General features: G+C 41.8%; 2 long non-coding RNA genes across 2 annotated transcripts in view; both read left to right on the top strand.

Annotated features, from left to right (window-relative positions):
- Window positions 1–16,762, top strand: part of LOC106144098 — a 37,182-nt gene extending 20,420 nt beyond the window's left edge. The window contains exons 3-4 of the long non-coding RNA XR_001229198.2: window positions 1,562–1,714; window positions 12,852–16,762. This is a non-coding gene — a long non-coding RNA (uncharacterized LOC106144098). The remainder of the gene's footprint in view (window positions 1–1,561; window positions 1,715–12,851) is intronic.
- A 4,689-nt stretch (window positions 16,763–21,451) lies between these two features.
- The window catches only part of LOC113457427, a 7,656-nt gene continuing 4,801 nt past the window's right edge, over window positions 21,452–24,306 (top strand). The window contains exon 1 of the long non-coding RNA XR_003378006.1: window positions 21,452–21,853. This is a non-coding gene — a long non-coding RNA (uncharacterized LOC113457427). The remainder of the gene's footprint in view (window positions 21,854–24,306) is intronic.

Genomic DNA, 24,306 nt, shown 5'->3' with positions numbered 1-24,306 from the left:
TCCCCCTCCTTCTGCTCCTGATTTGGACCTTGAGATTTCTGTCCGGCCAAAGCAGCTTCTTTATTAACCAATGGTAATAAAACATATTCACAGCATACAGAGGGGAATCCCACATCAAGTCTCTTGGATCGTTTTCACTTCATTGTATGACTATGGTTAATTGCCACAGTTCTGAAGTGATTTGATTGGTTTGCTCATTTTTTAGTGTTCTGCGGGGAGAAAGTGAGCTCATTAAAGTCCTTTCTCAGCCACTCTGTGTATTTCCTAATTCTCCTATTTTAAAAATAAGTGTTTTGGAGGCATGGGTGCATTTGAGTGTACAGGTGGGTGTGGTATAGATGTGAGTATATGTGGGTGCTGGTGATGGAATCCAGGGCCTTACATGATAGGCAAATGATCAGCCCTAGCGCTCTGGTGTTTTTAAGAATTATTTTTATATTTTAAATTATATGTGTATCTGTGTGTGGGGGTGTATACACAGGAGTGCTGGTGCCTGTGGAGCCTAAAAGAAGATATCATATGTTAGATATGGGACTGAAGAGATGGTTCGGTAGTTAAGAGCCTTTGATGATCTTGGTTTTTTTTTGTTTGTTTGGTTTTTTTTTTTTGGTTTTTTTGAGACAGGGTTTCTCTGTGGTTTTGGAGCCTGTCCTGGAACTAGCTCTTGTAGACCAGGCTGGTCTCGAACTCACAAAGATCCGCCTGCCTCTGCCTCCCGAGTGCTGGGATTAAAGGCGTGCGCCACCACCGCCCGGCCTGGTGATCTTGAAGAGAAGTTGAGTTCAGTTCCCAGCACCTTCATCAGGCAATTCACAACCACCAATAACTCCAGCTCTAGGGATTATGGCTTAGTTAGGGTTTCTATTGCAATGATAAAACACTATAGTCAAAAGCAAGTTGGGGAATAAAGAATTTTTTTTACATCTTAGAAATCTCAGATTATACTTCAGGTATCACTGAAGAAAGTCAGGGCAGGAACCTAGAGCCAGGAGCTGATGCAGAGGCCATAGAGGACTGCTGCTTACTGGCTTACTCTTCACAATTTGCTAAGCTGTTTGTTTGTTTGTTTGTTTGTTTTTCAAGACAGGGTTTCTCTGTGTAGCCCTGGCTGTCCTAGAATTCACTCTGTAGACCAGACTGGCCTCGAACTCAGAAATCTGCCTGCCTCTACCTCCCAAGTTCTGGGATTAAAGGTGTATGCCAACACCACCCAGGACTACCAGCCCTAAAATTGCACTGCCCACAGTGAGCTGGGCCCTCCCACGTTGATCATTAGTTGAGAAAATTCCTTCACAGGCTTGCCCACAGGCCAGTCCGGTGGGAGCATTTCCTCAGTTGAGGCCCCTTCTTCCCAGATGACTCTAACTGTGTCAAGTTGATAGAAAAGGAACCAGGACAGAGTCCAGTGCCCTCTTCTGCCCTCTGCAAACACCTAAACACACATGGCATACACTCACAGACATGCACACATACACATAAATAAAACTAAAGATAAATACTTATTTGTTTATTTATGTGTATGTGTGTGTTTCTCGATGTGGGTTTGTGCTTCTGAGTACAGGTTTTGTGGAAGCCAGAAGAAGGCGTTGGATCCCCCTGGAGCTGGAGCTACAGGCAATTGTGAACCAAGCAAGGTTGCTGGAAACTGAAGTTGGGGTCCTGTGGAAGAACAGGCTGAACTGTTAACTGCTGAGCCATCTCTCCAGCCCCAAAGGTAAATCTTTTAAAAATACATTTTAAATTATGTTCAATAAATGAAAAAAAACCTATATTATACAGATGGGTTATAAAGATAATTTATTGAAAACTCAAGAAGCTACCACTCCATGCAAGAGTGGCATCAATGATAGTATCTATCTATGTGTCCCATGTTCCTGCCTGTCTGCCCCATCAAAATCGCCACTCCTAGCCTCGCATGGTGGTACTTGTCTTTAATCCCAGCACTGGAGAGGCAGACATGGGGGATCTCTGTGAGTTTCAGGCCAACCAGGACTACATAGTGAGACCTTGTCTTAAAAACAAATTGCCACTGGGGTTGGAGAGATGACTCAGTAGTTAAGAGCTCTGGCTGTCCTTCCAGAGGACCCAGGTTCAATTCCCAATAGCCACATCGCAGCTCACACCTGCCTGTAACTCTAGTTCCAGGGGATCTGACACCCTTACACAGACAAACATGCAGGCGAAACACCAATGCACATAAAATTAGAAAAAAAAACAACACATTAAACCAGCTGGCAGTGAGGCACACCTTAAAAAAAACAGGTTGCTACCCCTAAATTTGTGTTTCACATTATCCTGCTGTTTTGGACATGTGGAAAATTTTTTTCAAATTTGTGAAACTGTTTAACCAGTACATTGCATATTGCCTTGGGTGTTATCCTGCTGTTTTGGACATGTGGAAATTTTTTTTCAAAATTGTGAAACCAGTACATTGCATATTGCCTTGGGTTTAAGCTTAGGGAAAATAGTATCATACTTGTGTGACTTTTTTTTTTTTTTTGGAAAGACATGAACAAATGTCTCTTCACCCCAGATAGGACACTGACAATGGACTAAAACTATTCCACCCAAGTCTAGCTTGATGATCTATAGCTGCTTCTCTCCTTGCTCTGACAAAGCCACCTAAGGAAGGAAAGGGGTGTTTTGATACGCACTTTGAGTAGAGCCTGTCATTGTCTTTGTTTGCTTTCTATTGCTGTGGTAAACACCATGGCCAAAAACAACTTGGGAAGGAAGAGGTTTGTTTCATATTACAGCTTACGGTTTATCGTGAAGGGAAGTTAGGACAGAACTTGGAGCAGGAACCTGGAAGCAGAAATTGAACCAGAAGCTATGGCGGAATGCTGCCTAATGGCTTGTTCTCCATAGCTTGCTCAGCCTGCTTTTCTTCTTTTCCTTTTTTTAACTTTTAAAATTTAATATATTTTTAATTAAAGTATAATTACATCATTTCCCCCTTTTCTCTTTTCTCTTTCCTCCCTTCCCCCCACACCATCAAATTGATGACCTCTTTTTCTTTATTATTATAATATACATATATGTACAAATACAGCCCTCTGGGTTCGTTTTTCTGTGTGTCTCTCAGTGTGTAGCTATTTCAGGACTGAGCACTTTGTATTCTATAGAGAGGGGCTCATCCCTGGGAGAGGCTATTTTTCCTTCTCCCAGCAGTCATTAGTTCCCTGGAGTTCTTTGTCTAGGACTGAGACTATGAGGTTTACCCCCTTTCCTGTTAGCATGGCTGGCTATTAATATTGTCATTGATCAGGTCTTGTTTAGACAGCCATTTTGTTTGTTTGATTTTGGTTTTTGAGACAGGGTTTCTCTGTGTAACAGCTCTGGCTGTCCTGGAACTTGTTTTGTAGACCAGTCTAGCCCTGAACTCACAGAGATCTACCTGCCTCTGCCTTGAGTGTTGGGATTAAAGGCGTGCGCCACCACCATCCATTCAGCTGTTTTTAAGAGACAAAATCTCACAACAGACTTACTGATCACCTGGCTCTTACAATCTGTTTGCCCCCTCTTCTGTAATGTTCCCTGAACCTTAGCTGCAGGACGTGAGTTGAGGATGTATTATTCATTGTGGCTGGGTTCCTATAATCCCTTGATCTCTACATTGTGTCCAGAAAAATTAAATCATGAAATTTTCGGGTAAATGGCTAGAACTTGAAATGTTATATTGAGTGAGGTAGGCCAGACCCGCGAAGATAAATGCCACTTGTCCTCTCTTATCTGCCGTTCCCAACTCCAAATGTTCAGATGTGAGTAGACAGCATGAAATCACCAAAGAAACTGAGAAGCCATGGGGTCGGGGGATGTGTGGGGAATAGCAGGATATAGGTGAAATGAAATGGGAAATGGGGAGGGGACCCTTTAACTGGGGAGACGGAGAATATAGAAAAGGGGAAGAGAGAAATAAAACCAAGGTTATTTGAAACCTTCAGAACTTTTATATATATAATTTCTAATATATATGTATATGTATATGTATGTATGTATGTATGTATGTATGTATGTATGTATGTGTGTATGCTTGGACCAAAGTAAAAATAAAATTCAGTATGGAAAACACAAACTCCTGCAGTTCTGTGTTGGGGCATCTGGAACTCATGATAAAATTATCTGGGCTCAAAAGGGCTTCAGTAGCCCCACCCCTGCATCTCTGCTTCCTGCAGCACACTCTTGGAGTGACTTATCTCTATGCCTGCAGAGTCGCCTTGGTGTAGTAATAGGAGCGGCAGGGCTGCGTCCCCAGCACCCCGGCCGCCTGGCTAGCTTATGCCCTGAAATAACAACACACAAATTGTATTCTTTTAAACACTGCTTGGCCCATTGTATCCAGCCTCTTCTCGGCTAATTCTTGCACCTGGACTAGCCCATTTCTAATAATCTGTGTAGCATCAGTCTTACCGGGAAAGATTCTAGCCTACGTCCATCCTGGGTCAGAGCTTCATTGTGTGTGCCTCAGAGAGCAGAGCTATTGTGTCTGCCCGGGAGAGGGGAGCATGGCCTCTGAGCTCACTTCCTCTTCCTCCCAGCATTCTGTTCTGTTTACTCCACCCACCTATGTTCTAACCAATAAAATGGGCCAAGGCAGTTTCTTTATTTTTTAACCAATGACCTTCCTCCATCACCATGGTTCTACCATCTTCACAGTTCTGGCATCTCCACAACGTAGGCTTCACCTTCACAGCTTTACACAGTGTCTTAGGGACTCGAACCCTGCCATACATTGTCTGGCCTCAAGGCAGTCTGGAACCACAGTGCAAGACTTCGTGACTCCTTAATCCTGCATCCTTCATGCCTTCAAAACAAGTATCATGTGAATGACTCTTTCAAACACATTCTGTTGCCAGGTCAGAATGGATGGTGGCCTCACTGACTTCTTGCTACCAGTTTTCTGTTAGTTATGATGTTGCTGCAATGAAGCAACCCATGGAAAGATTTATTTCTGTGAAATATAGTATTCTTACTAATTTGTTTAGTATTTCATACATACATACAATGGTTTGGGGTTGCTGCTTTTTTTCTTTTTGTGAGGAAGGATCTCATTATGTAGCCTTGTCTGGTGTGGAACTCACCAGGTAGACCAAGCTGACCTGGACCTCACAGAGACCCGCCTGCTGCTGCTTCCTGCATGCTGGGGTCAGAAGGTGTGCACAACCACACCTACCTCACATACAATACATTTCAGTCATTTTTCACTCACTATTCCTCCTCCTAACTTTTCCCATCCCCATCCAACTTGGAGTGTATTCGATGTGGGGGGGGGGCGGGGGAGGCTTGAGCCTTCGCCTTCCGTACTGGAAGGTTGACAGCCATGATTCTGTGTGGGCCACCACAGCTTCTGTGACGAGGGCCTCAGTCCCATGGTACCCCGAAGACGCTGTTTGACCTGATGCTCCCTGACCTCTGGTTCTTACAATCTTTCTGCCCCTCTTCTTCAATAGTAGGAAGGGTTTGTTTCGACTCGGAGTTGGCGGGTACAGTCCGTCGTGCTGGGAAGGCCATGGCAGCAGGCACTTGAGGCAGTTGTCCGCATTGCCTTCACAGTCAGAAGCAGTGATGGATGCCTGCACTCAGCTTACAGTCTCCTTTCTGTTCAGCCTAGCACCCCAGTGTGTAGAATGGTACCACACACATTTTGGATGAAGCTTTCCGCCCCAGTTACCCTAATCTAGATAATCCCTCACAGACATTCCCGAAGGCTCGTTCTTCACTATTCTAGATCCTGTCAGGTTGACAGTATTAACTACCACATGAACCAATGAGTGCATTGTAGCTACCCGTAAGAGAATAGGAGATTGAAGACAAGCTCCATGGCGGAAATGCCCACCCCAGCATGAAGGATAACTCACAAGAGCTTCATCCTGGGAGCTCCTTGCCTGTCCTGTATGAGTCTCCCACTGAGTCTCCACTCCCCATTAATTTCTTACTGCTTTTAGAAACTTGCTAAGAGATCCTGTGAACTTGCTGGGCCTTGCAAATCTCTTTTGAGTGTTAAACATCTGCCTTCTCCTTTCCAGAGTGTTTCAATTCTGATGAAATAGCTACAGAACGATATCATATATGGTTTCCTGTAACTTACTTTTTTATCAAGATTATATTCCTGATAGTCACATCTTTTTGCTCTGGGTGGTTGTAGTTCATGATCAATGTGTGTGACATTTCAGGTGATGATAAAACAAAGAATCCATGTTTCTGTTGATGGACATTTGGATCCTTTCGGCTTTTTGCTCTTATGAACATCACTGCTTAAATGTTCTTGAGCATGTCTCCGCTTCCCATATACCTAGGAATAAGGTATATACCTACGAGTAGAGTTGCTGGCTAATAAGATACATGAAAGTTTAGCCTCACAGGATTCTGTCGAACCATATTCTAAAAGATGATACAGTGGAATGAAATATTCTGTTGACCCATACCCTCAACTCCTTGATATAATCCCACCTAGACTCAGCATCCTACTTATCAGTATAGCTGATCATCTTTTCCTGGTTGTTGATCAGGTTCCCCCTTTTGCTAAAGAGCTACTAATATTTTTCATACATTTGAATCTTGAAAATAATTTTTGTTAATGTGTAGGAATTCTTTTGTTTTGGAGTCTCATAATATGCCGGGTTGTGTGTCAGATCTTTTCTCTCTGTCTTGGTTAATCACTATTGCTGCAGTGAAACACCATGACCAAAAGCAAATTGGGGAGCAAAGAGTTTATTTGGCTTGCTGCGCTTCTACATTGTAGTCCATCGCTGAAGGAAACCAGGACAGAAACTCAAGCAGGGCAGGATCCCAGAGGCAGGAACTGATGCAGAGGCCCTGGAGGGGTGCTGGTTACTTGCTTGCTTCCCCTGGCTTGCTCAGCTTACTTTCTTCTATAACTTAGGACCACCAGCCCAGGGGTGACACCATCCATAATGGCTAGGCCCTCCCCCATAAATCACACATTAAGAAAATGTCCTACAGACTTGCCTGCAGCCTGAACTTATGAAGACATTTTCTCAATTGAGGATCCCATCTCTCAAAAGACTTTAGCCTGTGCCAAGTTGACATAAAACTAGCCAGCATACTCTCCATTTGTGGCTTTTTGCTTTGTTGCATCTTTCCATGAGCAGATTTTTTTCCCCTGTAATGCTGAGTGAGGCCAGAGCTCTATATCCTCACCAGGCAAGTACTCTACTCCCAGCCCCAGCAATTTTTTTCTAAGGAGTTGAATGAATCAGTCTTTTCTCTGTTATAGCCAGCAATTTTCTAGAGTTCCTTGGTCCATGATCAAATATATATCTATAATTTTTCTAATAAAAGTTTGCCTTTTGTATTTAAGTCTTTGACCCAACTGGAATTGATTTTTGTGTGGTCTAAAGTCAGGAACCAGTTTCGTTATTTTCCATATGGATAGCCGAATGCCACTTCTGTCGTACATCAAAGATCCTAGTTACTGTTCTCATTGTTATGCTCAAATGCATGGCAAAAGCAACTTCAGGGATGAAGGATTTGTTTTAGCTCACAGGTTGGGGGTGAAGTTCATCCTGTGAGCTGGAGGCTGTTTGCTCACATCTCAGTGGATCAGGAAACAAAAAAAGGGAATGTCAGCATTCTATTGGCTTCTTTCTCCCCTCTTTCTGGACCCCAGCCATAGACAATGCCACTCCCGTTCAGGATGGGTCTTCCCTTCTCAGTTAAACATCTCTGGAGTCACCCTTATAATCACAGCCAAGAGATGTACCTCACTAATGTTCTAGACTAGAAATTACTTAATCTATTAAAGTTAACAATATTAGCCACACGTTATCTGCATAGGTCTGATTATAGACTCTCTTTGCTATTGATTAACCTTTTGTCCCTAAACAACTATTACACTCCCTACATTATTTCGTTTCCAGTAAATATTGGTATTTAATAAAGCAAAAATCTTCCAAGATTTTTTTGCCCAGATAGTCTTCTTACTTTATTTTTATTTTTATTTGAAGCAGGCTCTCACTATGTATCCCTGGTTGGCCTGAAATTCACTATATAGACCAGGCTGGCCTCAAACTCACAGAAATCCACCTGCCTCTGCCTCTCAAGTGTTGGAATTAAAGATGTGTACAACCGTGTCCAGCCTTCCTTAGATATTCTTTTTTTATATATTTTAAATACACTTCCAAATCCACTTGTTACATTTTATAAGGTTTTGGGAATTAAAGTAACTATATAAATCAGTTTGAATTAATTGATGCTTATGAAGTTGAGTCTTATTAGCTATAAATGTGGTATGTCCTTTGATTTTAAATAAATTCTTACATTTTTTGCCTAAGTGTTATGATTTTTTAAAAGAATCATATTAAGCCTACAGCACCCAGTATTATTCCCAGGCAGTTTGCCATCCAAGTACTAACCTTAGCTTCTGACATCCGACAAGATGTTCAGGGTGGTATGGCTGTAGATGTGTTAGGAATTTTATATAAAGCCTTTTGTGTGTTGTATGAGATATACCCCCTTCATATCTTGTGGATTTGTCTGCTATAATAGGTGGAATTTTTTATTCTCATGGTATTAGGTATTAAATCCAAAACCTCATGCATGCCTTACTACCTAGCTATTCCGCCAACTCAAGGGATATGTTCCCTTAGTACATTTTTATCCATTTTTAGATATATAAAAATGAAATGAATTTTATTGATAGTATAGCCACTCACTCTATAAACTATTATGGTTGTTGCTGCTATTGTTACAGTTTTTGGAGAAAGTCTTAATATACAATCCAGGTTGGCCTGAAATTTGCTATAAAACCCAAGCTGACCTCAAACTGGGATCCATTTGCCTTACTCTCCCCCCAAGTACTGGAATTTATAGGTATACATCATTATATTCTATATGTCTACACTTTACATTTTGTAGTAATTCAAGTTGCACAAAAAAGTTAGTAAAGTTAGTAAGCAGAGCGTTCCTGCAGGAACTTCCTATACCTTACTGTGGTATGTTTTTCATAACTAAGAAAGCAACATCAGTATATCCCTGTTAACTAGATAAAAGACTTTTACAAGAATTTTTCAGTTTTCCTACTATTGTCCAGTTCAAAATACTACCTATATTTAGTTATCATATCTCTGCAGTGTTCTCTGGCCTAAGACAGTTCCTCTATTGATCCTCTTTTTTTTCAATGATTTTTTTTTTTTTTTTTTGTTTCAAGACAGGGTTTCTCTGTGGCTTTGGAGCCTGTCCTGGAACTAGCTCTGTAGACCAGGCTGATCTCGAACTCACAGAGATCCACTTGCCTCTGCCTCCCGAGTGCTGGGATTAAAGGCGTGCGCCACCATCGCCTGGCTTTTCAATGATTTTTATGTTTTGAAATTAAACTCCATCATTCCCCCCTCCCTTTCCTCCTTTTAACCCCTCCCATGTTTCTCCCACCATTGCCCCTCTCAAGTTAGTGGCCTCCTTTTCTTTGTTATCATTACACACACACACACACACACACACACACACACATGTGCATAAATACACGAATACAACTTGCTCAGTTTATTTAGCATTATTTGTATGTATATGATTTCAAGGCTGACTGATTAGTATTGGCTAACCAATGAGGGGGCTCATCCCTGGGGAAGACTATATTCTCCAGCTCTCAGCATTTCTTAGTCACTGTAGTTGTAAAGGGATGGGGCCCTGTATGATTTTCCCCTTCTGTGCTAACATGGCTGTTGGTGTTGTACTTGTTGAGGTCTTATTTAGGCAGCCATGTTAGTGAGACTTTGTGGGTGAAGCTTCCATGTGACTTCTAAGTGACACAATCTCATGGCAGATTTCCTGCTCTTTTGGCTCTTAGAATCTTTCTGTCATGGTGTTCCCTGAACCATGATGCACAAGTTGTGTTGTAAATGTATCTATTGGGGCTGGGAACTCCATTATCAGGTTTTTTTTGTTTGTTTGTTGTTGTTGTTGTTTGTTTTCATTTTGTATTTTGACCACTTGTGGAATTCTGCAGTGCTCTCCATGTATTGCAAACAGAAGTTTCTTTGACGAGGTGTGAGAGCTAAAATTGTCTGTGGGTAAAAGGCTAAGTATTTAGAATGAGGTTAGGAATTGGGCTGGTTTAGTAAAGTCATGGTAGGAGGTTTTCTTGTAAGATCCATGGCCTTACTGACTCCAGAAACTCGGGTAAGTTTTCAATATCAGGCAGGATTTCCCTCTATTGAGTGAGTCTTAAGTCCAATTAGACAGCCATTGGTTACCACCAAGATTAGGAGTGCCACTGTGGCACCGTTAGGGCTATCTTGTCATGCTGCCAGTGTTGTGGGTCATAGGCCCAGCACCTGGATAGGACTATTGATTGCTTCTCCCCCTTGGAAGCTTGCACAGCACTCCCAGTCTTAAAGGAAGCTGGTCTCTAGGAAAGGGGCCTTCAGGTCAGATCCAGCTCAGATCACAAAGACCCTATGTCCAAACAACGCATAAGTGTCTTTACCAGTAGCAACTTAGCTTCAACCTCCAGGAGGTAGCCAAAGACAATGACGATAGCCTACATTGTTTGCGGGGGGGGGGGGGTCTCTTAGATAACTCTGTTGGTATCTACATGGCACCCCTAGTGATGTGAGCTATAATCCCTTGATTAAGGTAGTGTTTGATATGTTTCTGCATGGGAAACTTGTTGTTTCTTTTCACTTTTTTTAAAATTTATTTATTATGTATATAGTGTTCTGGGCACTAGATCTCATTATAGATGGGTGTGCGTCATCATGTGGTTGCTGGGAATTGAACTCAGGACCTCCGGAACAGCAGTCAGTTCTCTTAACCTCTAAGCCATCTCTCCGGCCCTCTTTTCACTTTTAATATTCTGTTCCTTGGAGGAATCTAGTCCACCCTTAAGGAGAGTAGGACGATTGAGCTCCAGCCCCTAGAAGAGGGCATATCTTATCTATGTATGTGTCTCTTGGAATTCTTCTGTAATGATGTTATGTCTTATCTTTTTTTTTTTTAATTTTGTGTACAACATTCTGCTTCCCACACACCAGAAGAGGGCGCCAGAACTCATTACAGATGGTTGTGAGCCATCATGTGGTTGCTGGGAATTGAACTCAGGACCTCTGGAAGAGCAGTCAGTGCTCTTAACCTCTGAGCCATCTCTCCAGTCCTGTCTTATCTTTTATTATTCTGTCGCTTATTTATATTCATATGAGCTTATGCATATTTGTTTATAATTTGAGTTATAAATCCAATTCCAATTCCTTGTTCTTTGGTATGTTGCTCAAATTTTTTCATCTTTGCCCCTGGCAACACTTTTAGATTGGCTCCTGTGTCCCCTTGTCATGCTGTCCTTCTTATTGACTATTTATACTTATAAATGTGTCTGTGTGCATATATACCACAGGTGTAGAGGTGTCCATGGAGGCCAAAATATGTGGTGCTGGATCCCCTGGAACTAGAGTCACAGGCTGTTATGAGTCACCTTATATGGGTGCTGGGATTTGAATTTGAGTCCTTTGCAAAAACAGTAAGCACTCTGAACCACTGAACCATCTCTCCAGACCCCCATTCTTGGTTTTTAAGGGCTTCTTTGCTCTCTGGTACTACAAAATACTCCAGAGTCGTCTTGTTATTTTCCAGGGCAGTCCTTAAACCAGCTGTTTCTCCAAAAATGCCTAGTTCCCTTTAAGATGTCTTCTCTTGTGTTTCTATATTGACAACCTTGTCAACTATAAATAATGAAAGGCTTTTTTCCTTTTAAATTTTTGTGCCTTAAATATATTTTTCTTCTTTTAACGAGATGTCCAGGACATCTGGTATAATTTTGAATAGAAAGGTTATAGGGGCCACTCCTCAATTGTGTATTTTCGAGGAAACAACATTAAGTTTTCTTTATTTAGGACAGTATTTCTCATCTGATTTATAGAGGTTTCATCAGGTTAAGCAAATTTCCTCCTATTTCTCTATATACTAAGAAGTTTTTTATTGTTTTAAATCATGAAAGGGTATTGTACTTTTTTTTTTTTTTACCAAATGCCTTTTCTGTTTCTTGGAATGAATATATTTTGTCTCCAATAGTCTGATAATGTAGCACAATTAAATTTATAGACTTTTCTCATGCTAGAACAATTTTGCATTTTTTTAAAAAGATTTATACATGGGGATTGGAGCGATGGGTGAGTGGTTAAGAGCACTGATGCTCTTCCAGAGGGTTCAGGTTCAATTCCCAGAAGCCACATGGTGACTCACAACCACCTTTAACTCTAGTTTCAGGGGACCCTTTGTGGCCCCTCCAGGCACTAAGCATGCACGTGGTGCATATGCATACAAAACACTAGTGAACATAAAAAATAACTAAAGATTTATGCATGTATGTCTCTGCACCCTGTGCATGCTTAGTGCCTGGAGAGACCAGGAGAGGGTGTTTGTTGGATCCTCTGGAACTGGAGTTATGGTTTTAGCTGTCATGCAGGTACTGGGAATGGGACCCAGGTCCTCTGCAAGAGCAGCAAATATTTCTTAACAGCTAAGCCATCTCTGCAGCTCCCCTTTTCAGGGTTTTAAATGAGAAATTTAAAATGTGCTTTCCCGGCATGCTTTCATGTGACAGTGTATTTGAGATGGGTATGCACAGATCCTAAGCAAGACTTTGTAATGATGTGTCTATCAGGTTCTTAACAGTCACTCACCAACAACAGAAACGTGTATTATGAGTATGTGATAAAATACCTAAAACCGGTTCTTAAATTGTTCAAAGATGTTTAACAGCTAAAATAATGCAGGTTTTTCTTTTGTTTCACTGACAAATATATTGTTGAAATTTCCATGATAATGTGAGTAGATTTCAAATCCATTTTATCTCTTTTCCATTAACTATTTCAAAATAATGATGAAGCTCTTATTTGCAGAACATCCACCATTGTTAGATCCATCACCCTGCATCTAGCTTGGACATCATTCAAAGGGCTCATCGGGAGTATCTGATATTCAGGAAGACAGTTTCAGGGTTTCTGCCTGGAGCTGCACCCTCCAGAAGCTCCTGCTTGGCTTCCCAGCACCCAATCCCATCCCAACCAGTTACGACTTGGGCAGTGATTGGTGTTTCTTGGAAACTGGAACACGGACTCCTCCGACTGCACTCCAAGCCTTTTATCCTCAGTGAGCAGAAGACCACAGAAGCTGGCTGCTGAAGAGGCTGTCCAAATGGCAGTGCGCCTCACTGGCCTTGCTTAGTGCCTTTACCACAGAACAGTTGCTGAGTGCTGAATCTGTGCCCAGCACCCGCAGCCACTACAGAGAATTCGTCAGGCCCCACGTCACTAAGGGCCACTCCAGAGGAGGCTAGAAAGAGGCGATCTTCATAGGCTCCGCACTGCCTAGAGTCCTACACCTTATAGTACTACTGATAATTTATTTTTGTCTCTTGTGGATGTCGTTTTGGATATAGTTTCTTAGGAATTGGTCCAGTTTGTCTGTGTTTCTAAATTCTCTGGCCTAAAGTTCCATTCTGAAATTCTCTGCTACATATAATCTGTAACTATGTCGCCTTTTTCATTGCTAATCCTGGTCATTTGTGCCTTCTCCCTCTTTTTCCTGATCAATCTCAGCAGAGGTTTGTCTCTTTTGTTAGTCTTTACAAAGAACCAACTTTTGGCTTTGCTGCTCCTCTCTATTGTGTCTTTGTTTTCTATTTCTTTAATTTCTGCGCTTATCTTCTTTGATCTCCTTCCTTCCACATTTTTTGGATTTATTCTACTGTTGTTTTTCTGACTTCTTAAATTGTATATTGAGCTCATTCATTTTCAGTATTATTTTCCTTTTTCTGTTTGCTTGTTTTTGATGTTTGTTTTTCTTTGAGACAGGATCTCACTCTGTAGCCTAAGCTAACCTCAAATTCGTGATAATCTCTTCCCTAGCCTCCCCAGTGCAGGGATTACAGGCATGAGGCACTGAGCCTAGCTTTCAGCCTTTCTTGTTTTCTAATTTATATATTTAAAAGCTACAAATTTCCCGCTAATGCTACTTTCTTACATAATGGTATATTGTAGTAATTTCATTGCTGTTCAGTTCCAGGAGCTTCAGCATATCTATTATCATTGCTTATTTGACTCGTGAATTAAACAGAAGTATGTTTAAGTTCCCAGATGTTTGGGGGATTCTTAAGTTTGTTCTACTATAGAAATCTGTCTTAATTATGTTCAGATGATGTGGTTTATGTGATAACTGAAATTTATTGAGACTTGTTCTATTGCTTAGTACATGATTGATAATTATTAATGTTTCCTATGTGCTCTATAAGAATGTGTGTCCTCTAATTGAATATACAGATCTACATGTGTCTATTAGCAACGATCTTATTCAAGTTGTATTTATGTAAGCTGATTGTTTTTGTTATGAACTACCAGTAATTTTGAAATTCTGACACTGGAATTACCTGTTTTCTTCTTAGAGTTTCCTTTTTTAACATAAATTAAGAATTGTTATATTTCTGGTAAATGTGTAATATCCTCTCTATTCCTGATAATAGAGGAATTCTGCTAGATTATCTTGTATTGATATAACAGCACAAGCTTTTCTTCTTGTTAGAGTTTGTGTGGCATAATTTTCTATCTTTTTACTTTTGAGAATTTTTTACACCTTTGTGTTTTAATTTATATTTCTTGAAAACAGCATATGGCTGAACATTTTTTAAAAATCTAATCTAAGGCTGGGTGTGGTGGCGCACACCTTTAATCCCAGCACTTGGGAGGCTGAGGCAGGTGGATCTCTGTGCATTTGAGGCCAGCCTGGTCTACATAGTGAGTTTCAGGCCAGCCAGGGCTATACAGTGAGACCCTGTCTTGAAAAAAGCTTAACTAATGACCTCTGCCTTTAAAAGTTGGCAAGTTTGGTTTACATTTGCTACAGGATGTTTGGACATGTTTCTAGTATCACCTTGTTGTTTTGGTTTTCCACTACTTTTTGTATGTTCAGCTTTCTCTTTTCTCACCTGCTTTTGTAGTTCCTTCTAATTTTTTAGTTCCTTCTAGGATGTGTTTTTCTTTTCTTTCGTTTCCTTGAAATTCTAGCATGTGTGTTTAACTTGCAAAGCTTAAACAATATTTTCAGTGTATCTTGGAGAGTGTGAGAAGCTTAGAAATTAGCAGTTTTAGTCATTCCTCTCCTGACCATTTGATTTTGTTTGCAACTATGTAGATATATTCCTTGTTTTCTTTGTAATCTCATAATTATATATTATCAGTATTATTTTCAGTCTTATTTGCTCTGATTTACATGCATACGTTCTTGCATCTAAGACCCCATTAATGGCATCATTTTCTCTCATTGTGAACAAGTGTTTATCCTTTTAGTTTAGATTTCTTGATATTAAACTCGCCAGTCTTTGTTGTGTGAAAAAGCTTTATCTTTATCTTTAGAAGAGTTTGCTCACCTTTAAAATCCACGTATCTCTTCTCTTTGGCTGTGAGATGTATGCCTTGTTGCCTTTCAAAAGCGCCATGAGTCTAACTGTGATTAGGTTTCATTTGTTTTCTGAGCAGGGTGTGCAGGGAGTGCTGTGGTTTCATTATAACATGTTTCGACTTGTTTCTTCATTTATTCTGCTTTGAAAACGTGTTTAATGGCTTAGTAGAAATGTGTGTTTTTTATAATATCTGGAAAATTCTCAACTGTTAGATTCTTTCTGGATTTTTATTTTCTCAGAATCCAATTACTCATATTGTGTGCCTCTTAATTCTGTTCTTCATAACTCATAATAACCCTTTGATTATTTTCTAACTCCTTATACTTCATTTGGGGAAATTTCATTGGGTATATGCTTTAGTTTATTCTCTTTTCAGTTATTTTTAATCTGCCTTCTCCTTTTTTCCATTGAGTTTTTCTATTTAAAAATTTGTCTTTTTCTTTGTAAAAGGTTCGTTTACTTTCTCATCTGTCTAGCTATCCCCAATTAAGTCTCTTGTGTTGCTCATCTTTGTGATTACATCTATCTTTAAGTATAATTTTTTTGTTGTCAGACTGCTTTTTTTGCATGAGTATGACATTATAAATATTGCTCCCATCTCAAGTGCACAGCGCACTGATTACATCGTCTTGTTGCACACCTTCTTGCTTTCCTAAAAGCCAGTGTTCTAGTAATTTGTTTTCTTTTCCTGGGGTTGTAGGACCCGTTACTAATTCTTGGCAATTCTACAAGAATTAAAAATTCTTCTTAGAAAGTGTTTGTGAAATCCAAATCAGATCATGCCTCTGTTCTGCTTAGACTCCTCCCCTGGCACCCAGTTGCCTCAGTACGAAAGCCAGAGTCATCTCATCTCCGTGGCCCAGACCTTCCTCCCAGTCTTGTTCAGTCCCTCCCCGGTCTCATTGCTCTCAGTCTCACTCTGCTCTGGCTATACTGGCCTTTCTCCTATTCCTCAAGCATGCTAGGGGCCTTCCAATCAGGACCTTTGTATTTGCTGTTGTCACTACCTGGAACACCCTTCCGTCCAAATAATGTGATGACTTGATCAAGTATTTCCATTATGTTCAAATGTTACTTCCCTTCGAGAAGTATTTCCTAACCACCATATATCAAATGGCCCTATCACTCTCCACGTTGTGTCTTATCCTATTTTCTGTTATATCCTCTACAAAGCACTGATCACTACTTGATATATTTTATATTTATTTGTTGTAGTCAGTGTTTGTGTCTACCAAATAGACGGTAAGCTCCTCAAAGCAGAGATTTCTGGTGTGGTTTACTGCTGTATCCCCAGTGTCAAGAACAGTGTATAATAATATTCAGTGAACATTAAATAAAATATTTGTGGAATAAAATGAAAGAATGGCTGGGTTTATTATTTAATATGAAACATATAAATAGAAATACTCAGAGAAGTGGGGTCAGCATAAAGGCCTTTCTTTATTGGCACGCTAGGGACCGTGAATGCCATTCATTATTCACAGAGCGGTGGGTAAAAAGACACATTGAGGACAACTCCTAGGTTATCTGGAGTAGCAAGTTCACAAATGGCAGGATCATACAAAGCCCTGTGTTCTTTGTGACTGGGTCTATGCTATCTTCTCCTAAAAGCAGAGCTGGTTCGTTGTTAACCAACCTCAAACTTACATTGTCATCCCCTGTTACTTTGTGCAAACAAAGCCCGGCTCGCCCAGTGAGGCAGCATCTTCCTTTCTCTTGCCTTAGGAGGAACTGTTTCTTGGTTCTCAGGTCAAGCAGATCACTTCCATTAGACTTTATCAGTGGTACTTGAGAGGAAGAGGATAGTGCACAGTGTCTGGTACATAGTAAGTACCATTCTACAGGTAAACACTACAGATGGCAGTTTGTAGATTGAAAGGACTCCCCTTCCCTCTGTCAAGGTAGCAGCAGGCTCTGAAGTTGTAGTCATGACTTTCCTTCTGCTCCCTTGGGTACAAGGCTGGCTCCAGTGTTTCTGCATGTGCATGAGTCTTTGGATACTAATCCTGTTGTCTAACAGCCACCAACTTTTATCCCCACACACTCATGCACACACTTCTGTCACCACCAACTTTATCAAAATGCGAATATACACAGCCATGTGGCTTGCCTTTAGAGACCACCCTCTCCAGGCCAATATCAGTTGAGCAGCCATCAGCACTGGGTTTAACCATCCAATTAGATGAGTAGTTGTATAAAATGTCTGACCACCTACTACATGTTAGGCCTCCTGCTCTGCACTGACAACGCTGAGAAGGATAAGATAGGACCCTAAATTCAGGTAGACAATATGGTAACAGTGATTAACACAGTAGAAGAAGAATTGCTACAGAATACTCAGCCCAACTCGGGAGACCACAGAAGTTTCTTGGAAGAGATGGCATATGGACTGAACCTTAAATGAGGAACACGCCCCACAGAATCAACTAAGCAGGGCTCTTAAGAGCTGAGGAACTGAAGCAACACTCATGGAGCCAATATGGGTCTGAGCAAGGTCCTCTGCATGCATGTTATGGTTATTAGCTTGGTGTTCTTGTGGGACTCCTAACAATGGGAATTCCGGTTGGTTGGTAAGGGGAAGAAGGATGTAATTCAGGCAAAGGGCACATTGTTGCAATGACACAGAGCTGGAAAACAGTCCAGTATGCCAGCCACCCCAATACACTTACCCTTCACTGGTTCTTTCTATGACAGCATGCTAGTACACTTTGAAACATACTAAAATTCAGTTATGAGAGTTGTCTCCTCTGACATGGTAATATATAGTTATTAAGAAGTTAATGACAAATTTGCCTGACGTGACTAGCCATGAGTTTGTCTGTATCAGCCTCTAATGTCTAAGACCTTGGAGCTTATGTGACAGGCATCCTGTAGACCCACCCTGGGGCTGTGACAATCCTGAAGGTTACAGTCTCTCCCAGCTCCATGTGTGGAAGGGAATCTTTCTTGACTCCTGACACTAGCAAAGGAATAGAAATTCTTCAGAGAACGGAGTTGGCCTTTCTGTCTTGTCCTCAGATATTCGGGTTCATATCCCCTTGAGGCACAAACCCTCATATCAAGACTGACAAGGCAACCAAGTAGGAAGAAAGGGGTCCCAAGAACAGGCAAAAGAGTCAGAGACACCTCCACTTCCATTGTTAGGAGTCCCACAAGAACACCAAGCTAATAACCATAACATGCATGCAGAGGACCTTGCTCAGACCCATATCGGCTCCATGATTGTTGCTTCACTTTCTCAGCCCTTAAGAGCCCTGCTTAGTTGATTCTGTGGGGCGTGTTCCTGTGGTGTCTTTGACCCCTCTGGTTCCTACAGTCCTTCCTCCCCCTCTTCCGTGGGATTCCCTGAGCTCTGCCTAATGTTTGGCTGTGGGTCTCTGCATGTGTTTCCATCAGTGGCTGGACAAAGGCTCCCTGATGACAGCTGGGCTAGGAACCAAGCTATGAGTATAACAGAATATCATCAGGAATCATTTCATTGACTTTAGGGAGAGAACAGTCATGTTTGGTTCTACCCTAGGTCTCTGGGCTAACCAACCTCTGGTTTCTGGCCATCAAGACACTGTCAGGCATGGGCTCCCTCTCATGGCATGGGCCTCATGTTGGACCAGTTACTGGTTGGCCACCATTACCCCAGCACATCTTGTAGACAGGACAAATTATACATCAAAGGTTTTGTGGCTGGGTTGATGCCCTAGTCCCACCACTGAAAGCCTTCCTTATTCCCTGGTTACAGAAGATGGCTGGTTCAGGCTCCTTAGCTTCCATTACTGAGAGTCTTCACTAGGGTCACCCTCATATTGTCTAGAGAATTTCTACTGTACTAAGCTTCCCACATTGCCCACCCCCCATTGTGTCCCAGTTCCAGTTGTCTCTCCCAGAACTCTCTCCCTTCATCCCCGCCCCCCTTATGCCTGGTCCATCCTATTCACATCCCTACCTGCCCCCAGTCTACCTGCAGATCTGTTCTATCTCCCCTTCCCAGGGAGATCCATATACACCCCCTTGAGTCCTCCTTATTACTTAGCCAGAGGACAACTTTTGCTTTCAGGACTTAGTTCTTTCCTGTGGCTTCTGGGTGTTGAACTCAAGCCTGTGCGGCAAGAGCTTTTACCTGGTGAGCCATCTTAACCAGCCCTGTTATTTTTTTATTTGCTGTGTGCTTCTGAGGAGCAAACCGAGAAGCTCACACATGCTAGGCAAGCAAGCATTCTCTAACACTGCGCCACCTTCAACAGGAGACAGACCAACCTGCATCAGCCCGAAGCTGGACTTCCCAGGTACACAGTGTTGAGCACGCGCAGCTGCAGTGCTGGCCCACCCCCTCCAGTGCTGCAGCAGGACCGGGTGTAGAGGGGCCTTTGTCCACAGTAGTCCCTCGCAGCAATCCCCTAAGGAAGAAAGCTGATCGTAGGAAAGCTACAAACAAAATCGGAGCAGCCTGTTCCCTTGCCAACCACAGTTACCCAAAAACCAACTTCTGCCCCCACACACCAGTCCTGCTGGTGACCAGCTCGGCTCAGCTATCATACAGTTTTAGGGAGCTGAACTGTTTTTGTTGTTGTTTTGTTTTTGGGGTTTTTTTTTAAGATTTATTTATTTATTACATATACAGTGTTCTGCTTGCATGTATACTTGCAGGCCAGAAGAAGGCGCCAGATCTCATTACATATGGTTGTGAGCCACCATGTGGTTACTGGGAATTGAACTCAGGACCTCTGGAAGAGCAGTCAGTGTTCTTAACCTCTGAGCCATCTCTCCAGCCCAGGGAGCTGAACTTGATGATGAACCAGAGACTTGTCTCTCCTCAAAAGGAAACACGGGTGGTGCACGACTTTAATCCTAGCAGTCGAGAGGTAGATCTCTGTGAGTTCGAGGCCAGCCTCATCTGCAGAGTGAGTTCCAGGACAGCCAGGACTGTTATACAGAGAAACCCTGTCTCAAAAAAACAAACAAACAAAAGAAACAAACAAAATGTTATTTATGGATACACAGATTTGATAAGTAAACTTTCATTCAAAGCTCCTGGTATTAACTGCTGAGCCATCTCTCCAGCCCCATGTTTTTTAAAATAATTAAAATGTTTTATCATTACAGTTGTGTTGTGTGTGCACGCACGCTCACACGTGGATGAAGGTCAGAGGAAAACCTGCAGGAGTTGGTTCTGTCCTTCAACCATGTGAGTCCCTGGATTTGAATTCAGGTCCTCAGGTTTAATGGTAAGCACCTTTCTTCTCTGAGCCATCCCAGAAAACCTCAGTTTGATTCCCACACACAGCTCAGGTGTCTCAGAACTACCTGCAACTCCAGCTCCAGGGGAGCTGAGGGCCTCTCCTGACCTCCACATACCTGCACATGCGTTCACAAACCCACATGAGACACACATACATACATAATTAGAAAAAAATAAGTTACTGGGTATGGTGGTGCACACCTTTAATCCCAATATTAGGGAAGCAGAGACAGGCAGATGTCTGAGTTCGAGGCCAGCCTAGTCTGCACAGCAAGTCCCCAGGCTATCCCGGGCTAAATAATGTGAGATCCTGTTTGAAACAAACAGGTAATAAAAGTAAAATAAAACATAAAATCCTTTTTTAAAGTATATGAAAAACATGTAGAGAAGAAAGCAAAAATTCCCAATATTCGGAGACAGGAAGGACTGGATGCAGGTAATAGACATGAGTTATGTCAGAGGATCGAAAGTTAACTGTTTTCTAGTTCTAACTCGTCATGAATTTTGCGATGGATAACTGCATAAAAACATATTTGATAGTGAAAGTATAAAATCCATCATGAAGTTCCACAGCTTCCCTTTCAAATGGCTACTCTGCCTGTGTAGAACTTCCCTGAGTTCTACAGTCTTTGCATCTGATCGCTGTCAGAATGTAATTGTATTATTATTATTAGCGACCTCTAAACAACAAATTTAAACATTTTTAAAGATGCTCTGCGTAACCACATATACCATCAGTGACATGTAAATTAAGAGAACAATGACATACCACTATATACCTACTGAAATAACTGAAATCCAAAGTGCTTCCGCCAAACGCTGAAGATGTGGCACAACCAGAACTTAGGCCCTCTGTCGCTGGTAGGAATAGTAAAACAGCACCATCACTTTGGAAAAGTGCCCCCAAAAGAAACATCCTCTTACTGTGACTATCCAACAGTTCCATTTCTTGATAATTAACTTGTGAGTTAAAACTTAGATCCACAGGAAAATCTGCACACAGATGTTTATAGAAGCCGTATTGCAATTGTTCAAACTCAGGCCTGATGGCATATACCTTTAATCCTAGCACTCAGGAGATGAGATGGAGAAAGAATTACAATTTTGAGGCCAACCTGGGATACGTAGCAAGCGCTAAATCACCACAGGTACCATGCAGGAGCAACGACACAAAAGTAAACACACTTTGAAGCCATGAAAAAATTCTTCACTAGGTAAGTGGATAAAGAAATTATGGCATATCCATCCAAGAAAGTATTAGTTTTTTTTATTAAAAAAAAAGAAACAAGCTATCTAGTTATAAAGAGACATGGAGCAACTTTAAATGCATATTGCTAAGTGACATCAGTCTTAAGAGACTACATACTAAATTCTTTTTTATTTTTTTTATTTTAACATACAAAATGCTAAATGGTGTTCTGGAAAAACAACTATGAGAACAATAAAAAGATGAGAAGGTGAAAGGATTGGCCGAGGATTTGGTGGAAAGGAGAGAGATGGGTTGGTGGAACACAGGACTTTTAGGGCAATGGAATTATTCTGTATGATGCTATAATGATGAAAATATTAATGTAAGTTTGTCAAAACCCATTGAATGGACGACACCAAGAGAAAATTCTTTTGGGGGTGGAGAGTGAGACGGGGTTTCTCTGTGTAGCCCTGGTTGTCCTGGAACTCTAGAGACCCTCCTGCCTCTGCCTCCCCAGCGCTGGGATTAGAGGTTGTGCACCACCACTGCCTGGCAAGAGCAAACTCTTTTTTTTGTTTTGTTTTGTTTTTCGAGACAGGGTTTCTCTGTGGTTTTGGAGCCTGTCCTGGAACTAGCTCTGTAGACCAGGTTGGTCTCGAACTCACAGAGATCCGCCTGCCTCTGCCTCCCAAGTGCTGGGATTAAAGGCGTGCGCCACCATCGCCCGGCAAGAGCAAACCCTTAATGCAAACTACGGACTTGGTTTACATGCCAGTGTAGATAACTGGATTTTAAGAATATGTACCACTGTGAGATTGAGATAGTGGGAGAGATGGTGCCTCTGTGGGAACAGGAAGTGCATGGACACTCTGTACTTTGTAAAGCTTACCTCAATTTGCTGTGAACCCAAAACTGCTTTAGTTATTCAATTATTTGTTTTCAAACTTTTGCATGAGGTTCTTGCTATGTATCTCTGGCCTCAAATTTATGGCTCTCATACTTTGGCCTCCTAAATTCTGGGATTACAGGTATGCACCACCACACCTAACACAATCCTGCTTTAAAAAAAAAATGTTGTTTCAGTCTCTGAGCCCCTTTGAGCCTGGTTAGTTGATTCTGTCGTTTTCTTGTGGAGAGTCTCTGACTCTTTCACCTGTTTTGGAGACCCTTTTTCTCCTACTAGGTTGCCTCATCCAACCTTAATATAAGGGGACGGGGGTGTCTAGTCTTATTGCAACTTGATACGCCATCTTTGGTTGCTATCCCTGGGAGAGCTGCCCTTTTCTGAAGGGAAATGGAAGAGAAGTGGGTCTAGGGGAGAGGGGAGGTCAGGGGAGGGACTGGGAGGAAAGAGGGAGGGGAAACTAGTCACGATGTAATATATGAGAGAAGAATTTTAAAAATTAAAGCATCAGCGAGATGGCTCAGTGGGTAAAGGTTGACGAAATGAGTGCAATCCCCAGGACCTGTGTGGTAGAAGGTGAAAACCAGCCCCCACCAGGTGTTCTCTGACTTCCGCATACTCATTATGACATACATACCCACACACAGGCACACGAAAGAAAATGTAACGATAAAAAATAAAATTTAAATTTGGCATAGTAGCTCATGCCTGTTGTAGTGGCATTTCATTTGTATTTTAATAAATAAAGCTTGCGGGCTGGAGAGATGGCTCAGTGGTTAAGAGCTTTGCCTGCTCTTCCAAAGATTCTGAGTTCATCTCCCAGCAACCATAGCCATCTGTAATGAGATTTGGTGCCCTCTTCTGGCCTGCAGGGATACATGCAGGCAGAACACTGAATACATAATAAATAAATAAATCTTTAAAAATATATAAATAAATAAAGCTTGCCTGAAGATCAGAAAGTAAAACAGCCACTCTAGTCAACCTTACAGACCAAGCAATGATCTTTAATCCCAGTAACCACACTAGTTTGACATAGAAACAGGGTGATGGTGGTGCTGCAGCCTTTAATCCCAGCCCTAGAAAGGAATGTAAAACAGGAGGAGACAGCTCTCAGGCACAGTCTCATTCTGAGGTTCCTGGAGGCAGGATTGCCATTTTGGACTGAGGTAGAGGTAAGAGCCAGTGGCTGGCTGTTTTGCTTTTCTGATCTTCAGGTTGAACCCCAATATCTGTCTCTGGGTTTTTAACATTCGTGCTACAGCCTGTAATTTTGGCATAGGGCAGGCTGAAGCTTAAAGATTGCCAAGAATCTAAGGACAGTCCAAGCTAAACAATTAAGACCATCTCAACAAAGCCCCAATACTAAGGTTCTAAAAGCTATGCATGCATTTATTTCAAGGAAAGGGGGACAGAGTGTGGGTAATACGAAAGGGCAAGAGGGGCCGGGCGGTGGTGGCGCACGCCTTTAATCCCAGCACTCGGGAGGCAGAGACAGGCGGATCTCTGTGAGTTCGAGACCAGCCTGGTCTACAGAGCTAGTTCCAGGACAGGCTCCAAAGCCACAGAGAAAC

Source organism: Microtus ochrogaster, chromosome X (assembly GCF_000317375.1).
Source record: "Microtus ochrogaster isolate Prairie Vole_2 chromosome X, MicOch1.0, whole genome shotgun sequence".
Lineage (NCBI taxonomy): Eukaryota > Metazoa > Chordata > Mammalia > Rodentia > Cricetidae > Microtus > Microtus ochrogaster.
This window is presented reverse-complemented; position numbering and strand designations above follow the sequence as displayed.